This window comes from Lissotriton helveticus, chromosome 9 (genome assembly GCF_964261635.1).
Source record: "Lissotriton helveticus chromosome 9, aLisHel1.1, whole genome shotgun sequence".
Classification (NCBI taxonomy): Eukaryota; Metazoa; Chordata; class Amphibia; order Caudata; family Salamandridae; genus Lissotriton; species Lissotriton helveticus.
The window spans coordinates 934,526,675-934,552,888 of record NC_136070.1 but is presented as its reverse complement, the minus strand read 5'-3'; the positions used below and the strand labels follow the sequence as shown (position 1 = coordinate 934,552,888).

Genomic DNA, 26,214 nt, shown 5'->3' with positions numbered 1-26,214 from the left:
GCCATTTTCCCGTTGAGTTATGAGAAAACAAACTCTCCTTCCAAAACAGCTTTGGGAAAGTCAATGTTTTCCACATCATTACAAGGTATATCGGCCTTTTCACCCTCATGGGTAATCATCTCCAACTCACGCTAGTCTGCTCATATTAAACCGAACATCGTGAAATTACACCATGCTACTTACATATTAGAAAACCAGTCCCCCCCTAACAACTTTCCTTATTAGGGGTTTCTTCACAACCCAAAGCCAGTTGTTCCTCAAACATCCAATCTGTTACAACCGTACACCTTACATCCAGTATTCTTTCGATCTTGCACTCCAAAAGTACATTTAAGATTCCACACTCTTACACCCTTTCATTTCTCAATCTGACCACATTCCATGGAACGTCTACAAATTCCCTTTCTCTTTTGCTAACATGACCTGGTTTCTTCACCCTTATTTCCACATATTTGGTTTTATACTTGTATAACGTATTGCAGTTTTCATATACACTTCTGCTTCTATTCCTCACAACCTCCACAGATCACATACAAGACTTGGGTTTTAACAACCATCCAGGAATACTTTTAGTATGGGGACTGCTTCCCCTCCTAACCTCAAATGGAGAGACACCAGTTGCTTCATGAACATACACCCTGTAGGCCGACAAAGATTTTTCAAATGCATTATTAGTTCAGCTCCCAATCCTTGTTGTCTGCCACCTCATTGGCCCCTTTAATTGCAGCACTGACCCTCTGAATCATCTCTTCCCCGATGTGGTTGTACAATGAAGTGGTCCTAAGTTTGATCCCAACACTTTACAATGTGAACTGGACCCAGTTATCACTCAAAGAACTAGAAGAGTAGGGGCATTGCTAAGCTGCTGAAGATGGCGGACGCATAGGGGAAGAGCTCCCGGGCTGCGCCGCACAATCCTGCCATTTCCCTGTTAAATGGTAGTCTTCCGACCTAGCAAAAGGGCGCAGCAGATTCACCGATCCCCAGGTCTGCCCCCCTGGGGTGAAGAATCCCCACTTGTAAAGCCTAGGGATCCACAAACTCTGCCACCAGCATGACGGGGCGAGGTGAGGACTAAAACATACACCTACCGTAGTCGGAAGATACTACCAGGATAAAGTGTGGGGTCTCTCCTCTCCCATTACTATACCCGTTGCTGTGCAGACGGTGGGACGCCAACCGCGAGATCTGACACCCAAGCAATGACACAAATCCCAGGCCTGGTCTGAAAGAATTCCAGGCGGCCGCAGTGAGTGCTGGGGTGAGGCTACGAAAACAATGGCCGTGAAGAGGAAAGGACGGCAACACTTGGAGCCCTGGCTCAACCGGCAGGAGAGTCTGTGTGGTCGAGTCCAAGGTGCTGGTGGGGGGGGAGGCCTCTCCCGGACTACAGACACCCCCGGGTCCGATCCGCAAGGAACCCATTCTGGCCGTGGGGTGAGGCCATGAGAACGACGGCTGCAGAATCGAGCCGGCGCTGGCACCGTGAACCCGGGGCCCAACTGACGGAGGTGCCTGCGGCCAACTCCAGACCAGAGAACGAGGTGTTGACAAGGAACGATTACACATATCTCAGTCCTGTCCGGATAGGATCACAGTGCCGTCAGTGAGAGCTGGGGCGAGGCACACGAACATTGTCGCCCACAAAGACAAACAAGCGGCGACACTGGGAGACGGGGGCCAACCAGTGGTGGGGTGCCTGTGTGATTGCAAGACCCTGATTGGGCAGGCCTTACCCGGACTGAGCGGCTGTGTCTGGACAGAGGAGTTCACACCGTGAGCCTCGCTAGGGAACGAAGGAGTCAGGAATATAACCTACGCCACCCAGGGGCATGATAGCCTATATATGCACTAGGCTGTGACACAGGAGCCCATCCCCTCTGTGCCTCGAATGCAGTTCAAACCTATGACCGCAATGAGGCCCTCCTACGGACGCTAAAACTATATAGTACAACAAAGGGTGGACACAAACTCATTAAATGAATAGCCAGTGCAGAGGTGCCCAATACCTTCCCTGCTCGCGAACAGAGAGAGGTCCCACATTAGGGAAGTGACACTGACAACCAATGTTCCCTCTAATTTTTTTCCTCTGTGTGCGGCAGTGGAGGGTCTCTGTGCGCTGCAACCATGGCTATGTGCGCCATGAACCAGACCGCGCGTGTGCGGCGCCAAATGTCACTCAAAATGTTTACTTCACCTATATATAGAAAAAAGAAATATGTGCCATAGCCTCGAGGTGGATGTACGGCACGTGGGTGATGTGTGCGTCGATTGTGAGCAGAGTTTAAAGAGCTGAGTGGCTGTTGATCACCTGTTATCAAGTCCAAAGGTTATGAGTTTTCATGTCGTTGAGGCGCGGCCTGGTGGCAGACACCCATTGGTGGAGAGTCCCTCAGTAAATGGAGAAAAGTTATTAAAAGAATAACTGAATAGGTTGGTAATAGGGTACATTGTGTGATAACTGATGCCATCCAGATCATCATCAATGAAGTCATTGTTAAACACACATGCTCCTGAATGGAGGACTGACACACAGCAGCACACCCTCGTCCCAGCAATGTGCAGATGGTGTCCATAGCGCTATTTTGCAAAGCCAGCCTTACTATGAGTCACATTGGGTTGGGCAAGTGGGTGTTCTTTCCCGAGATCAAATTACAGGTCTCAATTAAGGGCACAAACTTGCTATCTATCAGTAGGGGTTGGATATTTGGTGGAGGGGGGGTATAATGCCAAGTGGCTCTTGGCATGTGAAGCCTTCCACCTGCTCTCATGTTTTAGTCATCAGCACTTTGCATGCTGGAAGTTTCAAACCTGTTACTATTGTGGTAAAGAAAAAAAAAAGCCCCAAAATGAAAAGCACTTTTTGGATTAGAAAGCCAGGACTGAATGTGTTGCACATGCAGGATACAGTAAAAGTGATGCTTCATGAACGGCATTTTTGAGGAGCATCTGAATGTGTTGCACATGCAGGATACAGTAAAAGTGATGCTTCATGAAGGGCATTTTTGAGGAGCAGCAGTGTTTTTGTTTAATTATTGATGTTCTTCACAGTCCGCGAAGGGTCGTCTCTGCTAATAGGCGTGACAAGCAGAAGAGTAGTCCTTGATAGTAACAATTTAATCTTCTCTGCAGTTTGGCAGCAGAGTAGTAGGTGAAGAATGCACCTAGAATATCACGCTGGGCATAGAGGTCAGTTTCTGTGGGTGAAGTGAACTCAAGGATTGACCCAAAGTGGGAATCCTGGCGGATCAGCCATGCCAGAAGTCAACCCGATTGGTCCCCCTCTCAGTGCATCTTAGCCTCATAGGATTTGAAATTGAAGCAGAGCAGCTGCTCCAGGAGGGCCGCGTATTGGGTTTTGCCCTCTGTGAGAGCATCTCTCCCGGAGGCCTCCAGAGCCACGGATTTGTCTAAGTCAGCTGTCTGGCATTCAGAATTAGCTATCTTTCTGACAGCCATTATTTCTTGTAGTCGGTGTCCTCGGGTGACTACCTTAAAGGCGTCCCACTCTGTTGCCCTAGCGTAACACTGTGCCCTGGTTGTCTGAGAAATATTGGGTAATTCACTGGCGCTGAAACTCTTGGAAGGAAGGGCTCTCCAACTTCTGTCTGGGCAGCCACCACAAGGGCACTAGAGGCAGTGGAGAGCTCCATGTCAAATCAACAGCATGTGCATCATGGGTGGAAATTAAGCAGCCCAGATGATCAGCTTGGTGTATGACATCTAGAAGGGAGGTTGAAAAAAGGATGCAGTCAATGCACACATAAAAATTGTGACCTACTGAGTAGAAGAGATAGACTCGCTTATGAGGGTGTAAGGATCTCCACACATCTACTGACGACCATTGGTTAACCCATTTCCGGAAGTGATTTGTCTGTGCGTAGGGAAGAGAGCGGGGAAGGGGTGGGCAGGAGCAGTGTTGGAAAATGTCCCTCTCTGAAGGGTCACCCCAAACTTTTTGCATTCCTCCTCCTCTTTCGCTGAATTCCTTCTGTTGGCTTTAGGACTCTAAGCACTTTACCACCGCTAACCAGTGCTAAAGTTCATGTGAACTCTCCTCTAAATGTGATATAATTGGTTTACACCTGTTTGTAATATCTAATTTAATTGGAAGTTCCTTGTGGTAAGACCCCCAGCCTCCCCTCATGAGGGTGCTGCTGGGCAAGAGGCAATGGCAGGCATAGGGGATGATTAGCAGAATAAAAGGTGGTTGACAATGTGGAGCTCTAGTAGAGAGCAACCAGCATGGTGATAAGTCAAGCCACTCCCCTGAATGAAGTACATAATGATGCTTTATCTTGCATATTGTGTTACTGTTTGTTTACAAAATATGTTTCATGTTGCAAATTAAAAAATATGAGTGAGCCTTAAAGGAACCCGCTCCCCCGCCCCCTCCGCGCAATGCCAGAGCTTGTTTTGTTGAGCAGCGCTGCCTCACTAAAGTGTCTAAGCCGCTTCCCCGCCACGCAATGCCGAGAGCTTGGCCATGCCATATGCTATCAAACACTCGGCCCTGAAATCACCGAAATCATGAATGCATCCTTGGAAAAGCCCAGCCGAAATTGTAATTGGACTCATGAATTTGAGAATGCACAAAAGCTGAATTATGCAAAACTGCATGTTATGCAATGTTGTGCCTTTCTTGCCCCTTGCACAAAAAAATCATGTGCAATAACAACAACCATATTTTGTGGCATAGATGTAATTTTCCAAAACTTAACAGAAAATGTGATTCCACACTTCCCTAAAGTCGATACGCACAGCAAGAAGACTTGGAACAGGTTGTATGCTCGGAGCAGAGTGATGGATGGCCTTCCCGAAAATGAAGAGCTCCAAGCTACCCAGTGCAAGCATTTTCAGAGCCTCAAGTAAAACGACAGCTTGCCGTTTAGGTGCTCCTTCTTCGGTAGCAACAAAGCCATTTTTTTAGGTAATTTTTTGCAATTTGGCGTCTTCTTGTGGCCCTCTGTGGTGGTGCAGCAAGACAGCTGCCTTCGCTGGCCGTGCCCTATCACCTGCTCTTCCTCCAAGTGCTCTGAAGAACAACCCTGGCGTAAAGTCACAATCAATCAAATGAATCTTTTTGTATTAGCACGTCTTTGGGTTATAGGTTTTCTGTTGTGTTTACCACCTCATCTACATACCATGAATGCCTTGTACAGGGGACGAGGCTGTGCTGTACATACCCACATCAATAAACTAACAAATATATCCTACTGGGAGCAGTCGGTCCAATGTAGCTAGAAGTAGAAATGTCCCAGTTTTCACTCTGGGAGCCCTGGCATAGCACAGTAACAGATTCACATGCTCCAGTGCCTCCGAGTGGATAAACGTGGTAACTGCAGTCTGGTCACCACTACAAGTTGCTTTAAATGCAGGCCTTGAACGAGACAATACTTTTTAAATAACTTTTGTGCTTTGCTTTTGTACCCCAAACGCCCAGATATCCTGGGTCTAATTAACACAATCCCAGAACTCATTCTGCTCACTGCACTGTAGGATGTAGATATGCACTGGGAGAACTGGGCAATGCTTCTACCAAAATTAATGTCAGGTAGAGCCACTGGAATTATGTGGAAGTGGCGGACCCAATAATGCAGCAGTGTGTACTCACTCACCGTGTGTCCATTATTTATTTCCCTGTGCACTCACTGAGTATCAATTCCTTCCCTGCGTACTCACTCACCGAGAGTTCATTCCTTCCCTCCTCAAGGCACACTCTAGTCCCCTGTGGGATTACCCTCTCCTTCCTTTGAAGCGTACTCCCCACCCTTAATGTGAGGGACACCCGTGCCACAGCAGGCTCTCTATCTGCAATCTCAGCCCCCTTCCCCCTTCGAGCACCCTCCAACTTGTTAGTATTTATCAGCTCAATCTAGCTGTGTGGTACAGGGCCCCCCTTTTTGGGTACTGCCTTAGAAATGTGTTGGCATCTTTGATTATACACCAGGTTAGTGTATTGTAGGCAAAGGTGTAGCTAGCATGGCAGGAGTGGAGAAAGGAAACTGTAAAATGCCTTTGTACTCTTCGGCAGGCAAGTGCTTTGCTGCATTCACAGGACTACTTGTGGGCACACACAGCGGCAGATCGTGCATTTTTGTGTAAATTAGGTGAGTAAAATTGGACAAAACTTGTTCAGGTTTTCATCCTCGGTAAGTGTTTCAGAAAATTAAGTTCATTTTGGTGCATTTGTAAGTACTTTAAGCCCATAACATTAGTCCAACTTTTGCAGGATTTAAAAAAAATTAAAAAGTGGAAACAAAGCATTTTTTGCAGCTAACCGGTTCTAATGCAGTTTGCAAAATGTTTCTATTCGTGACCCAGGAGTTCTGGGTGGAGGCACTAGGAAGCTCATGCAGAAAAATTATATTGACAGCAGGAGTAGACACCTTGCAATTTGTGTGCAGCTGCACCATTACCTATGCATTTTTGGCAGCACAAAAAATGTCCTACACTTCTGTCTTGTTAGAGGGGAGGCTAGCTATTATCCTAGATGACAATCAGCAAATGAATGCCTTCCCCGAACGTGCATACCAACAGCAGTATTTATAAATGATTGGTTTAAAAATGGTATCCAGGACAATGGCACTCAAGGGTATAGCGTTGCTATCGATAGATACCCTGAAATTGAAGACATCCCAGCCATAAAGTAATCTTTCACTGGAACTGCAACAACATTATAAAGCTTTTTGCGCTCCCAGCTAAAAACTCAGCCCATTCTCATATCCTTGGAGAAGCTCCTAAAGACGCGCCTCATACCTACAACGGAATTAAACTATTCCTCCGAAGAGCGTAGATCCACCCTTTCTACCTTATGTGGATCTCTTGCTCGGCTGTACCACCGTCTGTTTTAACAGTTTCTGTACTTTGTTATTTTTCCTTGACAAACGCACTAATACTGCTTGGGAAAGTAGCGCTTTTGAAAATTGTTAAAAACCTGGTGTGTCCATGAGGGTTAGTGTAGCACGGTTCTAGAACTGCTCACCACAGGGATCTCTCAGAGGCATGCAACTAGTGGGTACTCTGCAGTGGAATCCACAGCACTGGCCTTTAAATTTACCACAGCACTCCTATTTTTTTTGTCCCACCTCTTACGTATTTGCATTTTATTTATTTTGTATCCTCTACTACCTTTCCCTGAAACGTTCTTGCCGTTACAGGAACAGCAGCAAATAGCCCCATCAGAGTTGATAGGGGTGGGCGCGCAGTCATTGAGGCGGACCTCAACCTAGAAATTAAGCTGTAGTTAGCTTCTGGGATCTCCCAGGGCCATCTGTAGTGACTAATTAAATGTTCTGCACATTGCGGGGATGAGCGAGTTAAAACACGAATTACCAGCACTTCTCTATTAACAAATGAAAGGCAGCAAATCTACAAGCATGACGTGTGTGATGCACACGTTATGCTTGTAGACTCGCGGCCTTTCGTTTGTTGAAAGGGCACATCTGCAGGGCAGTTGAGTGCCTTCGTTAAAGTAATCACGTTAATTGCAGCGCATGGCGGGTGCAGTGATTAACATGATTACTTTTACAAAGGCACTCAATCTGACCGTTTTCGCGCCACACGCATTTTAAAAGCGCCGGCGCCACTGTCCACGGTTCCCTGTGAGCGCTTTGTATTTTAAGGTGCGCGCTCCAGGAGATATAGGTGCGCCGCACGCGCGCACATTAGTGGGAACAGTGCTGACAACACATGCTAGTGGAGGAGAAGGTGCTCTGATCATATCAGGTACGGCCTAATGAAGTCCTTCTGAATCTCCAACAGTGCACTGTACATGTAGTAACAGCTTGGGCGGAGCGCCGCACGGAAGAAAGACCCTTAATCCTTCACGGGTTTCCCGTCAACAAGAGGTTAACCTTCAAGCTCATCCACGCACACAAGGCCCTCCACAACGCCGGCCCAGCGTACCTCAACAGATGACTGAGCTTCTACGCCCCTACCCGCAAGCTCCGCCGGCCTCGCCCTCGCCACAGATCCCCCGCATCCGAAGAACGACCGTCAGTGGCAGATCGTTCTCCCACCTCGCCGCCAATACCTGGAACACCCTCCCCACCAACTTACGGCAGACCCAAGACCTACTGGCCTTCAGAAGACTCCTCAAAACCTGGCTCTTCGATCAGTAGCAGCAACCCCCCCCCCCCCCTCCCTTTCCCCAGCGCCTTGAGACTCTCACGGGTATGTAGCACGCTTAACAAATGTCCTGATTGATTGATTGACTGTCGTCCTGTGGGTGAACATGCAAAAAGCCAAGCAGTAATACATAGGAAACATGTGGCACACGAGGGAAGACGGTGGACCAACCTGATCGTGGGCACATGGGACCTGAAGAACCGAGAGACTCACCCGCTACATCTGCAGAAGACTACGTGCCCCCCCCATAGCAACAGATTTAGAATGAAGACACATTTGATATGATATTGTAGGAGATCAGCAATTCCAGCAAGGTGATCGAACAACAGCTGGGGCCCCTTTTAATAGACTTCACCCACCTCAAAAGAAGACCACAGGAAACTTGCGGACACAGTCAAAAATAATACGATGGAGTTGGCTGAAATGGCCCCATAACAAAGGACCACAAAGGTAAACTTATGCAACTCCAGAGTCAAGTTGCATTCCTACAAGAGAAACACATAACTAATGCGGAGGTGGGCAAACTGCAGAAGAAATAGACAGTACAGGTACATAATACTTCCTATTCTGCATTTGCACAGTGGGCTGCAATATGGATCAGGGCTGGAGTCCTGTTTGAAGTTCTAGATAAACGAATAGATACTAACAGTAGATATACTATGCTTCGAGGTAAACTACTTGGTACACAAGTAATCCTAGTAAGCATAAACGCCCCAAATACAGAACAGGACAGATTCCATGCACAGCTCGCCCTGGCCAACTGGTCTATGTACCCTTGGATACTAGGAGGGGATTTTAATGCAGTGCTGGATGAGGTCCTGGACCGTTCCCATCCTCCTCTACCAGGTACAGCCTCTGTCCGACAAGGCAAGCCAAAGCCCTTTGCACCTGGGTCCAGGGATGGTCATTGGCAGACGCATGGTGCACCAAGAATAAGGGCATGTGTGGATACTCATTTTATTCCCCACTGCACCTATTACACATGAATCAACCATATACTATGTACCACTGCACCCCTACCCCAAATAACACACACACTACCAACCTCGGTAAAAAACTTTCTGATTACAACCCAATAGAACTGACATGGTCATTGGCTCGGATCCCTACGCCAGTCCCCATGAGGAGACTAGATCCAGTCTCTAAGAAGACTATATTCCGAGACACCATAGCTACAACCATAGATAAATACTTTCAGGAAAACACACGCACAGTCTCTTCCCAACTGTCTGAAGGGGAAGCATTTAAGATAGTAATCAAGGGTACATCAATTATTACATCAGGAGTGTGGCAAACAATAAGCAACGAGCTACAGCATGTTGAAACTGGGCTAGCCAAACTGAAACAAGAGGCAATAGTGGACGCAGAGATGACACCGCGACTCCAAAAAGCATGTATTGACTATGCCAAGTTATTAGAGTGCCTGCATGTGATAGATCAGCAAACGTACAGACAGAGGGTACATACAGAAGTAAATAAACCAACACCCTACTGGTGCAAATACTCAGGCAGACCCCACCGTCAGTCCACATACTAGAAATCAACATCCCAACTATGTTGCACGTTACCAAGAAATGGAGATTAACGCAGCATTTATAAATTACTACAAGGCATTGTATACAGCCCCCCCTCCACCACACCCACAGATTGTTACAGACTTCCTCAACAGCCTAACACTCCTGCAGATAGCAGCAGACAATGTAGACATGGAACTCCCTTGCAATACCACACCGGGCCTTGACGGGATCCTGGTGGAGTTCTACTCCACCTTCACAACTCACCTAGTTCCCCATTTGGAACAACTGTACCAAACAGCATTATAAGAAGGTAAATTACCCCCTACCAAGGCACAGGCGCTTGTGACCTCACTACCCAGACCCGGAAGGGACCTCACCGATATTACCACATATAGACCCCTGTTATTATTAAATACAGAGTACAAAATATTGAGGAAAATACTGGCCCTCCACTTGCTCCCGATACTACAAAAATTCAAATATACAGACCAATATTGTTTCAGAGAATGTCACTAAATATACGAAGACTTTACTACGTAATGGACGCACACCTAACGAAAGCCAAGCTCCGGGATGCATATCGCTTGATCTACATCAGGCATTCAATACCCTAAGCTGGGAGTACATGCTAGCCACCTCTTAGTAAAATCAGCGTACTCCCCAAGTTAGATCAAGTGGCTCAAATTACTATATGCCTCTCCCACTGCAAGGGTACGCATAGGGGCCCACATCTCTGACTCGTACTCAGTGCATAGGGGCACGAGACAAGGAGATGCCCTCTGCCCACAATACTGTTTGTGCTCGCGCTAGAACTGTTAGCACAACGGCTGCGACAAGAGGCACAGGAATGGGGAATCCCCATTGAACCCAAAATGCATGCACTGTTGCTTTACGCAAATGACACAGTACTATATGTCATAGACTGACATGCCAATTTGCAACATATAGCCCAGACATTCACACTATTTGAGCACATTTCCGGATTAGCCATAAATGTGAACAAATCACATGCATTTTTTTAGGAATGATGCTCCTGTTAGCACTCTCAACACCAGCGACACTCTAGATCTGCTCACCTCAAATTGTCTGTTTTCCTATGCTTAAAAACTTTGATAGAAAAACAGACATTTGAGGTGAGCAGATCTAGAGTGTTGCTGGTGTTGAGAGTGCTCTAACAGGAGCTGCTTTCCACCTAAACTTGAGAACTACCCAGAGTTCTCTCCTTTTTTGCATATATATTTTTTTTCTTCCACCAACGCCTTCGTTTTCCAACAAACGTTGGTGAAAATATTTCGGGCTACCGGTGGCCCCAACTCGGACCGCCCGTGAGCTAGCGTGGCATTGTTCCTCATACCGGAGCTGTGTTGAGGATACATATACATGGCATGCGAGGGACACTGCTCAAAGTGCAGACCGTGACTTCACGGGAGTGTCGGTGCAATCTCGCCGACCATTGACCCAGCTGTACGGCGCCCTGCGAGTTGGAACGGTATGCAGGGACTCGAGGGGCCAGGACATTATACAAGCGACCTCAGCAAGTTTGCCCAGCTCCACAACGCCAACAAACTATAAGTAATTACTTTGGTTTCCCACATCACGCCATTCCAGACAAACAGCATTCTGGGTGTTGGAGATCCACATTACCTGTAACCTGGCGGATGATCACATGGTTGGGGTGACGTTGTGGCAGCATACCGCTTTAAAAGGCACGGACATCTAATTTGGGCAATACGGACATGAGGCACGGCAGCAAGAGGTGTCTGAAGAAGGAGTAAATCCGAAATGCATCATACCCACGCTGTCCAGTTGCCATTAAACAGCCTCACCTGAAATTCCCTGTTTGTAGCTCCTTCCTTTCACTTCGCTGGAGGGCGGATGCAGATATATATATATATATATATACACACACATTAGCCTTACAGGAAAACAGGAAAGACTTAGCACACTCCGAGTGCAATCACCAAGAAATTTTACTTCACCAACAAAAGTTACAAACGCGTTTCAGCCCTGCTGGTCTTTGTCAATCTCAGCATTTCAACTCCATCATTTCACATTTATCAAAGCCCTCACAATTGCATGTCTCAACTCGTCACAAAAACGGGCTATACTTTTTAAGTATAACCAGGATAGGCATTTAGCAGTGCGGCCAGCTTAACAAGATTACTTTTAGCACATCTTGTCACTGCAATTCATATTCATTCCATCTATTGCAGATAATCTGACTACCAAACAAACAATTATTGCTCTCTTGGATAGATATGATGATAATTCTTACCATAGATAATGTTGGCGACCCACTATTTTTTCAGACCTTATTAGTCTCAATTTCATAATCACTCCCTGAATGGGCAGTAGACCCAACAGCTATTTTTGTTTTATATTAGGCAATTCGCTGTTCAGCAACACCATCTCATTACCACATATCTCCCCTCTTACTCGCAGGGTCCAGTATTCGATCATCATCAAGTATCTGCCACTATTGCGACCTGTATAGGCTCACTATAAATCTACTAACAATACCTTAATTTCTCATCATCATATCGATGATATGTAGCACTGCGCAAATTCAAACCTTCTCCTAGTTACACAGATTCTCTCGAATATTGCATACATAGATACCTTTGTTCTTTTCAATTGGAATGATTTACTAATGCTATTTACATACTTTAACATTCACACAATAAATCAGCATCATCCTAAATGAATAAGGCATCTGATAAATAGTGTTCTAAATATAAACTGCACTCTTGCCATTTCTCACCAAAGGATCCCCATCTTCTTTGGCCATGTTTCAACTTCCATAACTGCATGCTGCTACTTCTTCAATTGGTTCAGAACTTATATCCAATGTCTATATTGGGGATCACAGTATAAAGTGTCTACGTGCCTATATTTGTGCAGAAAATTGCTATGTAAATGGACCACGTGCCTGCCGATTAAAACCTTAGCCTATCCTGTGCTATACCAAATAATAACAATTATCATAAAAAAGAACTAATCTCTTAAAGCTTATCAATTGATACTTCCTGTATCCTACATGCACCCACAATTCTTCCTCACTACCCAAACCATAGGGGGTACGGGTACTCAACCAAATAATATATATGGATTCTAATTTGAAGAGCTTTCTTACCCTGTCCCCACTTCTTTCAGATATAGGTACTTGATCTATGCAATAGAAACTGAGGAGATTGCTATTACTCTTGTGACATGAAGCAAAATGTCTAGCCACTGGATACGCGCTTTCTTTGTTGGTTAAAGCCAGAGCAAGCGCCAGGACTCTTTCTGGCCTGATGTACCATGCTTCTTACATATAGCAAGTTACACAGACACACCAGGAAACACAACGAAGATGGTGTTGTAGTTAAGTAACTTAGTGAAAGGCTTTCTGGCTTTAATTCTTGGTACTGGATATTGTTCTACTATCGTGCTTTTCCTGCATGCTTTGCATCTTGCTCAGGGAAAGAAGCCAGTCACCTTAGGTCTTTCTATTGCTTTGCCTATAAAGTGACTATGGAACAATAGGCCCTTCAGGGATGGGTGTGCCTGTGCATAGTCCAGTACATTTATTTTAGGTGGCACTCGGTCGTGAGAGATTGTTAGGCCAATTATAGCATCTGATCAGAGTATATCCCAATGTTTACCAATTATATTTCTGATTTCTCCAAAATCTGCTACGAAAGTCAGAATCAATCAGGTCCCAGAATGATCTTTTGACTTGCCAGATCGCTGGAATAGTAGCTATCGCCCTATCATGTCTCCTTGCCCCCACTACTCCTTGTGGCAGCTGCCACTGCTTTTAACGTCTAGTGTATGAAAAGCACGTTTTGCGACCGATTCTGGTTCTGGGAAGAAAACCAGTAACTCCAAGGTTTGATTTCAATGAAAGGGAGATATGACCTAGGGTAAAAAGTCTGGGTTAGTGTGTAGACATACTTTGTATGAGAACACTTTCAAGTAATGTTCTTCGACTGTGAGCGCATTCATTTTGCTGACTCTTCGTAAGGATGTTATCTCTATGAGAAGCGCCCCTTTCCATGTTAAGAATTGTAGTTGGCAATTATGTAGTGGCTCAAACGGTGGCCGCTAAGTCATGTTAAGAGAATGTTTATATTACACACTGGTATTGGAAGTGTACGTGGTGGAATGACTCTTTTTCATCCTTCCATGAAGGCTTTGATTACAGGAATGCTGAAAAGGGACTGGTGTTTCCTGTTTTGTACATGTGACTTCTGTAAGTGTGACAGGTAACATATTCGTTGTTTCTCTGTTGGGAAAAATGGGTTAATGTGCTGTGTAGTACAGTAATGCACAAAACGTTTTCTATTTTGAAGCATTCCAAGCCCTTTGGTATGTCTTCTTGCCTCTCTAAGAATAGTCATACATTTGTCAGGTAGGTTGTGGTATCCAAATTCTATGAACTCAGGAGCCAGATTGCAAGATTTAGCTCCCCGTGATGTGCGTGAGAAGATTTGGATAATGGAGTAGCTTCTCATGAGGTAGTTGGGTGAGCTCCAGTAGTGTTGTGTACCATAGCGGACAACCCCAGATGGGAAACAATCAGACTTAGGGTAATTTATGTCTGTCTGAATTTCCCGACCACGGAAGGTATGAGTGGGAGAAGAGGAAAAGCATATGCAAATGTCCCTGACCAGTTCATTCACACAGCAGTGCCCATGGATTGTGGGTGTGGATGTCTAGATGCGAAGCTTTGGCATTTTGCGTTTTCTCCAGTTGCACCTTGGTCTATTGTGAGGGTTCCCCACCGATGGAAGTATTGTTGTAGTAAAGTACTGTGTATTTCCCACTCATTAACCTGTTGGTGTGTTCTGCTGAGGAGGTCCGCTATGGAGTTGACCTGCCATGGTATGTATTGTGCTAGGATGGGCATGCTGTGACCTGTTCGTCTACTTCCATATTTTTTGTGCTAGTTGGGATAATTGTTTGGAATGAGTCCCCCTCCCCCTTTTTCAGAATGTAATACTGTGAGAAGCTGACCCGGTATATGATGTCCACTAATGTAAGTGGGCACCTTGCACCAGTCCAGACAACACTTATGGTGATTTAACCCCTTGGCTGCTGGGGTAATTCCCCTGCCGTGCTGGGGGGACGCGCACAGCCCCCCGGTGGTCATGACGAGCTCAGCTCGTCATGGGCCACGGTGGTTGTGTGCTCATGACGAGCTGAGCTCGTTATGACCACATCCGTTTAATTAGAACGCACGCACAGCAGGGGAATTTGCCCAGCGCGCGAGCGTTCTAACGGTCATGATGAGCTCAGCTCGTCATGAGCACACGAGAACCGTAGCTCATGACGAGCTGAGCTAGTCATGAGCGTGGGAGGGGTTAAGAGGTCTTAGACAACCTTAGAAAGCTCTCTAAGTGGTATCTGTGGAGAGCAGCCCTCAGGCTTAGTCTTGGAGTGTAAAGCAGCTTGTTGCACCAGAATGCAATCTTATAGTAAAGATTAAATGACAAAGAACCACGCAGAGTATTTATAAAAAATGTGTGTGTTATATAACACTATCTAGTACGTTACAGTATCTCCCACAAGGAGATAGACACAAAGCACACAATACTATAGTAAAGAAATCACAGTAAATAGCACAAATACACAGTGGGCCCCAGGAGAGACCAATCCATATACCAAGAAATTGGTATAAGAACCACGACTCGAGTCAGGATAATGTCGAGAGGACGTAGAATCGCTGGGGACCCAAGGAACCTCCCAAGGTACGTAGATAGGGACCCCACGGAGGGCGTGCGCAGTGTGGGAACACGACCGCGGGCTCCATACAACTCTACGTGCAAGTCGCAGTTGGAATTTTAAAGATTAAGGACCCTTCCCAGTCGACCCTGAAGAATCCCCGTGGAAGCCAGAAGCTTGTAGAGCCCCCCTCCCACCTGTGGATACCCTAGTACTCACCTAACCTACACCAGGGAAGCCGGGTGTAATGGGGTGAAGTCGTGTCGGAAACCGCCGTCGAACCCAATGGAGGACTTCAGGAAAGTGCTGCTGCTGGAAGAGGAGAAAGTGTCCATGGGAATCCAAAAGTGGATTCATGAAGAAAAATACCTGTAAGCTCAGGAGTGACCAGGAGACTTGGAAGGTGAATGCCCTCCGATGTTTTGTGCTTCAGGAAAGATGTTGATGACATTGACTCTGCAGCTGTGGGGACCAGGCGACGCGGAGGATGACCACTAGCCGCGCACAAGCTGTTCCACAAAGGATCTGGAATGCGGAGGGGTCGGTGTCCGGTGGGTGCACCAACAAGCCTTGGCAAAAGCAACCCACACAGGAAGTCAAAGGTGCAACGTTGGGAACAGCAAGGTCCAAGGGACTCACCCGAAGCAGGGGACTCAGGGCAGGCCCGAGCAATCCCGGGAGCCCAAAGGAAACAAAGGAGACCCTCAAATGGACCCACAGGCTGGAGGCACTAGAGTCACGAGAGGACCTCAAGCAGCTCACTAAAAGATGCAAGCCGTGATGCCCACGAATGCGGGGTGGCTGAAGATTCTTGTCACAGGAGATGCACGAGGGTGGGGCTACTTGAAGCCGAAGATCTTCTTGCCAACAAGTCTTTACAACTGCAAGTTGGACGCAGTACTCAGGGGTTCAGTTATTACAACCCCCACAATTACTACTGGCCTCAAACTTGGTAAGAGGGTAGAGCAGGCCTCAGGAGCGGAGGAAAATCACCACCTGTGTCGCAGAGCCCAAGGAATCCAGAGGAGCTCAGGATCTGCAGACTGGTCGACTTACTTGCAGTGCCTGGGAATGCAGGGAGTGACTCATTCACGCCAAGGAAGATTACCACGTTTGTCCTTGATGCTTCACAGGCCTCGGAAGGTTTCTGTATGATGCACAGGCAATGCAGCAGACTGGAAGGGAGACGAAGTCAGGCCCAAACGAAGTCCAGCAAAGTCCAGAGTGCCCTGACGGTAGAAGTAAAGTGGTGTCTGATCTGAATCTTATCCCACAACAAATCTAGGGAGCTACACCCAGGAAAAGGTTAGGAAGATTCAGGGGAGGGTCAGGACAGGGGGGTGGTTACTCCCATGTCCTTTGTCCAGTTTTACGCCAGAGCGGGAGCCAACGGCTCTCAGGACTGGTTTGAACTGGACTATGCACAGGGACACACAGCCCTAATACACTAAATACTGTCTGGGAGGTGGTCACACCTCTTTGACAGGATGCCTATTGTTCAACCTTCCTCTGCTCGAGCTTGGCACAGCAGCAGGACGGCAGAAATGTGTCTCTGGTCAGCAGCAAGCATTTTCTAATGTCCAGGTCAAGAAGGCTGGTACTGGGAACACTGAGAGCCTAACAGAGGGCTCTTCCAGTGATTGGAGGTGTGGGAGTATGATTCCAACATGTTTGATACCAAATATGATAGGATTCGTTTCAGTCCGTTTCGAGATAGTCATCGCATAATTATATGCTGACCCTCTATATAGTATATGGCTGCTTCACTAACCACCCGGGAGAATAAACACTATAAGCTGTAGGGGTGTCCTTCTCATGCAGGGGCACCCTCTCACTTAGGACAAAGCACCCTCCCTTCAGGATTGTAAAGGCCAGCTATAGGAGTGACTCATAGGTTTTAAGTTTAGTGACCCTTAGATATAGTACCCCTATATCTTTAGTAAGGGGTGCAAGCACCGACTTACACAGGCTGCAATGGCAGGCCTCTAGTTGCATTTTGAATGGTGTCTGATGGGTGGCTGTGGGAGGGCAGGTCTGATATATAAACGCGGAGGCTGTATATATTGTCTAACAGTGGCTGATTTATTGTCAGGATATACAGTGGGGCAAGGTGAAGTGGTAAAAACCAGTGTCCTCTTCTTCTGACTCCTCAGGTGTAGTTACAGGGGTCTTGATATCTTCCAGTAGGGGGCTAGTGGCCGTGGCTTGAGACTCCTCCCTCTCTGTGATGGTGTCCGATTCCGGAGGTTCATTAAGGAGAAAAGAAAGAATGAGGGCCATCAGTGGTTTTATATTATGAGGGAAATGCTACCGTCACCAACACCCGGTGGTTTGAAAACACTATTCTGAATGAGGCAGGAAAACAGAGGTGAATAGGGATAGGGGTTTTGTCTTTACTGATGAAAGTTAGTGTGGAGTTTTGACAGGTTTTAAGTGCAAAGGGGTTCACGGTTCCAAAGAGCTTAAGGGCAATGTGGAGGTTTGGGGTTTTAGTACAGAAATGTTCAGGGTACCAAAGGTGTGTTAAACAAACCGTCACCCTCCCTTTTATCAACCCTTCCAACCCCTCCCTACCTCCACCCTCAGTTCACCCTCCCCGACTGCCCGTGAAGCGGTGTGACTCACCGACCCTGCCGTAACTCTCCAGAGTTACGGCCGCTCCTCAGCTTCCTGCGGTGGATGCCACCAATCTTCAGTCCAGTGGTCGTCTTCTCAGTCTTCGCTTGCGGCGTCCTCCTCGCGTTCCCGTTCCTCCGACTCGCCAGGTACTTCCGCGTTCTGCTCCTCCTCTCGGGTTCCGCTTCCGCAGGATAACACGCGCTCCTCTTGCCGAGTCCTGTCTTTTAAGTGAGTGTCGCTACTGGTTCCGGGGTTAGCGCCACCCTCGTTGGCCTCCTCACGGCTCTGCCGAGAAAGACGAGAGGTGGGTGGACTTTCTTCCTTGATCCCGAGTGGTCGGCAACTTCTCCATTTAGGCAGAGCCCCTGGGAATTCTGGATCTTGTAGGGTTCTTGAGGTATCGGAACCCTTCCTCTCACAGTGGCATAATACATGCTGCAGCCCATGGGTGACCTCTGAGTCACCTATGCCCTGGGTACCATATACCAGGAACCGACACAAGGGTACCCCGGTATCCAATCTGGGAGGTACACAAGTACTCAACAAAACAATGTAGAGAGAATGCAGATAGACTGGAGTCCTGATTAGCAGGATTCCAGTCAGACTATTCAAAACAGCATCACATCAAGCAAAAAGTAACCAAAAGGAGCAGATACTACTTTCCTACAAATACGGTGTTGTTTTCGGCTTGGCAGGCGTGTCCGAGGACTTAGGAACCTCGAATCAGGCTTTGTGGGTGTTGGCACCGAAGCGGGAGTCTTCGGAGTGGAAGCTAGCCTCGTCGACTTTGTGGCGTCAGGCGCTGGCTTTCCCTCTTTAGTTTTGGAAGTGGACGGCTTCGGAGCCGGAGCTTCTTTCGGTGCCTGTGCCTCTTTAGGCTTCGATGTCGAAGGATCTTTCGCTTTTGGTGCCGAAGGCTCTTTTGGCCTCGGTGTCGAAGGATCTTTGGGCTTCGGTGCCAATGGAGGTGGTGGAATCGGCACGTGTGGTTTGCTCGGTGCCGAAGCACCTGAAGGCGTAGTTGTTTTCCTCGGAGCCGAGCTCGAAGGCTGGGCTTTAGGAGGAAGTACTTTGTCTCGACTGGGCCCCTTGGGCGGAGTGCTGACCTTCGCCTTTGGCTTGGGAAGTGCATGTGGTGCAGGGGTAGAAGTACTCACGGGTTGACGTGATGGAATAGAGTCATCTGAGTCCTCTGCCTCTGATATGATCTGGAGATCAGGCGAATCCTCTTCCAGAATGAGCGGAACCTCGTCGTCGAAGATATTCTCCGGTGCTGGGGCTGATCTCATCTCGTGTCGACGAGCCCTCCGATCCCGGATGGTCTTTTTTGATCGGAAGGATGCACAAGCTGTGCAGGTCAACTCATCGTGATTGGGCGATAGACAGAGGTTGCAGACCTCGTGATGATCGCTATGTGGAAATTTTGCTCGGCATACCAGGCATTTCTTGAACGGAGTTCTTTCCATGTGGTGTAGGTCGCACGGCGTCGATAGGCCCAGCGGCCCGCGTCGATGAACCGGAATCGAGTCGATGGCGTCAAAAGTTGTATATTCGATGTCGATATTAGTTGTAGGAAGTTTTTGCGCTTCCAAGTTGCTGAAAAAGTTTTTCTAGCCGGAGCGGAGAAACTTATCCGAACCCAGTGGCGGAAAAAACAATCTAAGGATGGAGCCGATGCCCATGCGCAGTATTGTGCAAGGAAGGAGTCACCTATATCGTGACTACAAAGACTTCTCCAGGAAGACAACAACCTGCAATCATCCGAGCCCAACACCAGGTGGCGATCTAATGCATAGTGTACGATCTGCAGCTCATATGCCTCGAACATATTTTTTTTTAAATCTTGTGAAATGGTCTTCAAATGGAAAAGTTCTGTAACTCCAGTCTAGTCAACATGAATAAAATGATTTATATTAATGCATACTTACCTTGAGCAGGAGCAGGAGCATTGGTACGGACAGTGCTGACATGAGTCTTTACAGGACCATACTGACCTCCAACATTGGAATTGGTTTAGTTCTAAAGGGGAAAAAGTCTAGACCAATCTCTATGAAACACCTTAATGATGGAAAAAAGGGACTAGGTTTTGAAGTCTTATGAATGATTCAATACACATCCGCTGATGTTAGAGAGAGAGTTTTCTAGGCAGCGTTAGCCCTGTCTCTACAAGACATGCTGTATTCAGGATATGGGCATTAAGCTCTGCCCAATTTCCACCCATCTTTTTAATTAACTCCTGTTACTGTCCTTTATAAATGGTGGCTTTCGATTGGTCAAAAGGCTTAGTAGTCCCTCCTTAGTTCTGCCTTTTCTATTCTTGTAAACTCCCATGAGGACACCCCATGTTACATGTGTTGTTACTCAGTATGTTTTAGCTACAGTTGCAGAGCATTATTTTCTTAGTAACTTTTTCCTAGTTGCTGTTGCAGACACAACAGGCTCTCCCGCAAAGCAGAGTCCACATACTTTCCTGGCTTAGGCAGGCACCTGATGTTTATCTTTTAAACACTCTCCCTACCCGCTCCACAGCCATGTACATGGTATCTCTGTATGTTGTTGTTTTTTTTTTTTATAACATCACGGCATGCCGCGCAATTTATTTTTTATCATGGCGGCCGCACGCCTTTCTTTTTCTTCTGCATGGCTGCCCAACTAATTTTTTTTTTAATATTGATGCCTTTTGCGAGCAGCGTGGGGTGCCTTGCGCTTACGGCATCCGTGCCCCGTTGTTTACCTTTGTGCGGAAGGCCAACTCTTTTTTTTTTTCAAACTTCTAGGTTTAGAAATGCTGTGTGTTTTTAAACAATGCCAGAACCTAAACTGGGATAGTTGGTGCTGGAGGCTCCAGGAAAAGGAGTTGAAGGCACCTCGTGGAAAAAGGATGAGTTCTGGGGCTGGCAGCCTCGGGCTCAGGCTCCCCCGGGCTCCAAGATCAATGCCTCACTCGGTCCCAATCAATCCAGCAATGAACCTCTTACTCCCCAGTTCCTTGCCGCTTTCAGTGCCGGGCCTTTCTCTGGAGGAGAGCGCTTAAAAGACATGTCTCCCCACAGGGGGATGCTCTTTAAGAGCTCTGTTTTCTTATTTCCACTCAGAAAGAGACTAATTGCTGCTGCTCTAAGTGGCAGGATCCTTGTTCTTTCTTTCCCTTTCTTTTGCATTATATGTGTTGGTTTATGGTTCTGCTTGTTGTGGTGGTGGTGCGCCCACAAGTATGTTTGGTTTTACTGAGGTTTGATATGTATTGGGTGGCTGTTGCTGCCATGCAGTATGGCGTACTGTGATTTTCAGTCTATGCTAACTTCAATTCCACAAAAGCAAAGCTGCAGAGTGTATTAAAGGTGGATAGTGCTATTTTAATACTAATAGATTATCGATCCTCAACTGGTCGGCCTGGCCAGCCAGTGTAACGTTAACCAGAGCATTTTATTTATTTATTTTCAAAGTTTTATATATTTGCGAACAAGATCTTTGCAGATATCAGAGCGCTTTACAGAAACAGGGGTAAGGGAAACAAGGGAATGAATAAACAAACTTTTGGGTACAAAATAGTAGTAGGTAGTATGTGAGTTGCAAAGTAGGATAGCAATCGGATAAAACAAAAAGTACAGTTAGACAATCCGATAAACAAAAAATACAAGGTCGGTGCAATGTACTCAATATATCCAAAAAAGAGTTCAAGTGAATTTAGCCATAATGATTGCTTTCACTTCTTTCTTAAAAAATGCAGAAGAGGAGATAAGTCTTGTTTCGGGAGGGAGTGCATTCCAGATCCTGGGTGCCATTCCAGAGAAGGAACGTTTATAAGTTTTTTCCTTCCGGAATCTTCGCGGTTTCAGGAGGAGATTTTTTGTGCTTCTGGTGGATCTCGAGCCCCCTGATATAGTCAGCTTTTGTGTGAGGTAGTTGGGTGACTTGTGGTGTACAGCCATATGAGTCATACAAGCGATTTTTAGCTGTATCATGGCTTCAAAAGGCAGCCAGTTGAGGGATTTTAAATCAGGGGAAATATGCGAATGTTTTTTTGATCCAGTGATAAGTCTCGCTGCAGCGTTCAAGGAGGCTCTTAGGGGTGCAGTTGTTGATAGGGGGAGCCCGCATAGAGCGACAATTCCGTAGTCTATGCGTGGGATGACTAGGGCTTGTACTGCAGTTTGGAAGTCCTTAGCTGGGAGGAAGGGTTTAAGTTTCCTCAAAGTGTTGATTTGGAAATTAGCTCCCTTAGTAGCTTTGCTAATATGCTGCTGCATGTTGAGATTGGCGTCAAGTGTGATGCCTAAGGATGTCGCGGAGTCCACGATAGTGGGTTGGACATTGAGTGCTGTTAGGTGCTTGAGCCAGGTTTGGGTGGTGGAGATTTTCGCAGGAGGTGAGATCAAAAGGAACTCAGTTTTCAGAGCATTTAGTTTTAGGTGATTATCGGCCATCCAGGATTGGTTAGCCGGTGATTATCGGCCAAGCATGAACCTCAAATGGCAGCATAATGATAATGTGTGCACACTTCCCTATATAATCCCAATTAAAATGGGCAAATATGGCACTATTGCTCTGTGAACTATGCGGAGATGCCAGGATTGGATGTGCAGCTTTCTGTCCGACCAGCAGGCACAATGACAAGCTCACACTGCGTTCATCCTAGAGTCCAAAGTTATTAACTCTTACCCCACCATGAACACTAATGCACGTCCTCAACCTGCAGGGCATCAATCTCTCTGGAGCTTTCTGCTCAGTTGTCCCGGTGCTTTTCAGCCACCACGCTCGGCAGGAAAAGCCACACTTTCACTAAAAGCATGGTGGTTGGGGCAGTTTTTTCCATTACAGGCATAAGAAAATTGAAGCATTCTTCTTTTGCGTTTTTCTTTACATGCAGAAGAAAATGGATGCATTTTTGTTGTACGTTTGGCACTTCAGACATGCTTTAGGAAGACCCCTAATTCCTTAACTCTCATTACAGCCTGAATGATTGCTTCATTGGTACAAGAATCGGGGTAGGAGAGGTGACATTTAATTCCTGGTTCTAAGGTACGGCATTTTCATACATTATATTTAAGGATTCATGTTTTTACTTACTTATTTCTCATAATGCTGTTGGGAGTTTCAGTAGCAAACTAGTTTTCTGCTCCTACCTTTCTCTTTTAAATAAAGGGGGGGACCTTAACTGCCTCATACTGCTATTCTCCTCCTCACTCTCCATCCTGATGCCTCACGCTGCTCTTCTCACTCTGTCCTTGTGCCTCACGCTCTTCTCCTCACTCCTTCCTTCTGCCTCATGCTGCTCTCTTCCTCACTCTCCTTCCTTCTGCCTCTCGCTGCTCTTCTCCGCACTCTGTCCTTCTGCTTCATGTTGCTCTTCTCCTCACTCCTTCCTTCTGCCTCATGCTGCTCTTCTCCTCACTCTCCTTCCTTCTGCCTCTCGCTGCTCTTCTCCGCACTCTGTCCTTGTGCCTCACGCTGCTCTTCTCCTCACTCTGTCCTTCTGCTTCATGTTGCTCTTCTCCTCACTCCTTCCTTCTGCCTCATGCTGCTCTTCTCCTCACTCTCCTTCCTTCTGCCTCTCGCTGCTCTTCTCCGCACTCTGTCCTTGTGCCTCACGCTGCTCTTCTCCTCACTCTGTCCTTCTGCTTCATGTTGCTCTTCTCCTCACTCTCCTTCCTTGTATCTCATGCTGTTCTTCTCCTAACTCTCCTTCCTTCTGCCTCATGCTGCTGTTCTCCTCTCTCCTTCCTTCTGCCTCATGCTGCTCTTCTCCTCAGTCTCCGTCCTTGTGCCTTACGCTATTGTTCTCCTCACTGTCCTTGTGCCTCACGCTGCTATTCTCCTCACTCTGTCCTTCTGCTTCATGTTGCTCTTCTCCTCACTCTCCTCCCTCTGCCTCATGCTGCTGTCCTTGTGGCTCACTATGTTCTTCTCCTCATTGTCCTTGTGCCTCACGCTGCTGTTCTCCTCAGTCTCCTCCTTTCTGCCTCATGCTGCTCTTCTCCTCACTCTCCGTCCTTGTGCCTCACTATGTTCTTCTCCTCATTGTCCTTGTGCCTCACGCTGCTGTTCTTCTCCTCACTCTCCGTCCTTCTGCCTCATGCTGCTGTTCTCCTCAGTCTCCTCCTTTCTGCCTCATGCTGCTCTTCTCCTCACTCTCCGTCCTTGTGCCTCACTATGTTCTTCTCCTCATTGTCCTTGTGCCTCACGCTGCTGTTCTTCTCCTCACTCTCCGTCCTTCTGCCTCATGCTGCTGTTCTCCTCAGTCTCCTCCTTTCTGCCTCATGCTGCTCTTCTCCTCACTCTTCGTCCTTGTGCTTTACGATGTTCTTCTCCTCATTGTCCTTGTGCCTCACGCTGCTGTTCTCCTCAGTCTCCTCCTTTCTGCCTCATGCTGCTCTTCTCCTCACTCTTCGTTCTTGTGCTTTACGATGTTCTTCTCCTCACTGTCCTTGTGCCTCACGCTGCTGCTCTTCTCCTCACACTCCATCCTTTGGCCTCATGCTGCGGTTCTCCGCAGTCTCCTCCTTTCTGACTCATGCTGCTCTTTTCCTTACTCTCCTACCTTGTACCACCTGCTGCTCTTCTCACTCTCCCTATCAGTGGGTCACGCTGCTCTTCGCCTCCTCACTCACCTTCCTTATGCTTCATGCTGCTCCACAAATAATTCCAATCTACCCTACATAATTCCACTACACACATACATTTTTTCAAATCCAAATCAACAGGTGCCAACAAGTGTTGCACAACACATGTTGCTTCATCAGTGCCAATCTGTAACTAGATATGATATACAACCAAAGTAGTGATGAACCAGAACAAGAAAATATAGAAATTAGGATGAAATTATTTTAAAAAGGAAATGGAAACACAAATATACTCTTCGATTTACTGTAAAAAATATATGCAAGACATTGTCACGTGATGAAACAATCAATTTTTTAAATCACTGAATGTCAGGTACATTCATTACCAAGCAAGAACCCAAGTTCAATGTGTAGAAAAACCTAATTAGAAGTGCTGATTTGAAGAAAGACTCTTATGTCAATGAACAACAAAGATAAAAGCTGAAAATATTTAACTGCATAGTAGAAGAGCTGCAAGAAAAAGGGAAAAGAAAAGAGCCAACGTGTATTAGGGGACGGAAGTTAAAAATCTGTTTTAAAAAAATGTGTTAAAGATTGGATAATTATCATTCCAAGAGAACATATATGATATCAATACTCATGTGCCCTTTCAAAAATAAGTTTACTTGATTCTAGAGACCATCTGAAAATACACTTGAAAACACATACCATTTCAAATGCTTACCACAAAATATATTTTGATTAAATCAAATGGAGAAAAAAAAAGAGAAAAAAAGACACATATTCGAAGAAAGAAGCAATGTAGCAACAGTGATGTAACCAATAATATCAATGAGAAGGGGACCTCTGGTGTAGTCTAGAATACCTTCCGTCACATATTATGAGCAGTTCATTTGGAAGTAGAGTTCTGGTTTTAATGGCCGTAGTTATGGTTTGTGCAGGTCATCTTAACTGGCCGGCTTTGAGCAGGGTTGGGATTTAATATATAACCATACCTTAACTTAAAGTTCCCTTTCGAGGAAAACAGAGTTTTTTTTTACGATACTTTAATGTGTTATGAGCAGATAAAACCATAACTGACCCGTAACAAAGTGTTTTGAATGTTTTTAGAGTATACTGCAGGGTCTATAACCAATTCCCAAAGCGCACCTCCGGCATACCCAACACCAGACTCTGCACACCTTTACATTTCAAGTGTGGTGTAACTTCTCTGAGATTTTTGTTGAGGCTGTAAGCAAATTTCCAAAGGCGGTTAAAATGGAAAAGAGGTCCACTTTTGTTCAGCCACCTATTACTACCCCAACATTCCCATCTTCTACACCTATGGACAAGCCTTCGCAGTAATTGGCATGGTGAAGCCTAGTTTGACACACCATGTCAATGGCATATTTTTGTAGGCTCATCAAATGGAGGCAAAATTACAAGTATATCCAAAAGCTAAGGTTTAAAGCAAACTGGGACCTAATCCAAACTAGAGTTGCTTTATTTATTTTTTATTTATTTTGAGAGTTTTATATAGCGCGAACAAGATCTTTGCAGATATCAGAGCGCTTTACAAGGGGTAGGAGAAACAAGAGAGCAATTAACAAGCATTTGAGCGAAGGATAGTGTAAGGTAGTAAATGAGTAGCAAAATAGGGTAGATACAAGAGGGAGCATAAACAATCAGTTAAACCAATA

At 46.3% G+C, this 26,214-nt stretch overlaps 1 protein-coding gene across 5 annotated transcripts in view; it reads right to left on the bottom strand.

Moving 5' to 3' along the window:
* PARP3 (poly(ADP-ribose) polymerase family member 3) overlaps positions 1-26,214 on the bottom strand; it is a 506,125-nt gene that overhangs the window by 2,119 nt on the left and 477,792 nt on the right. The window lies entirely within an intron of this gene.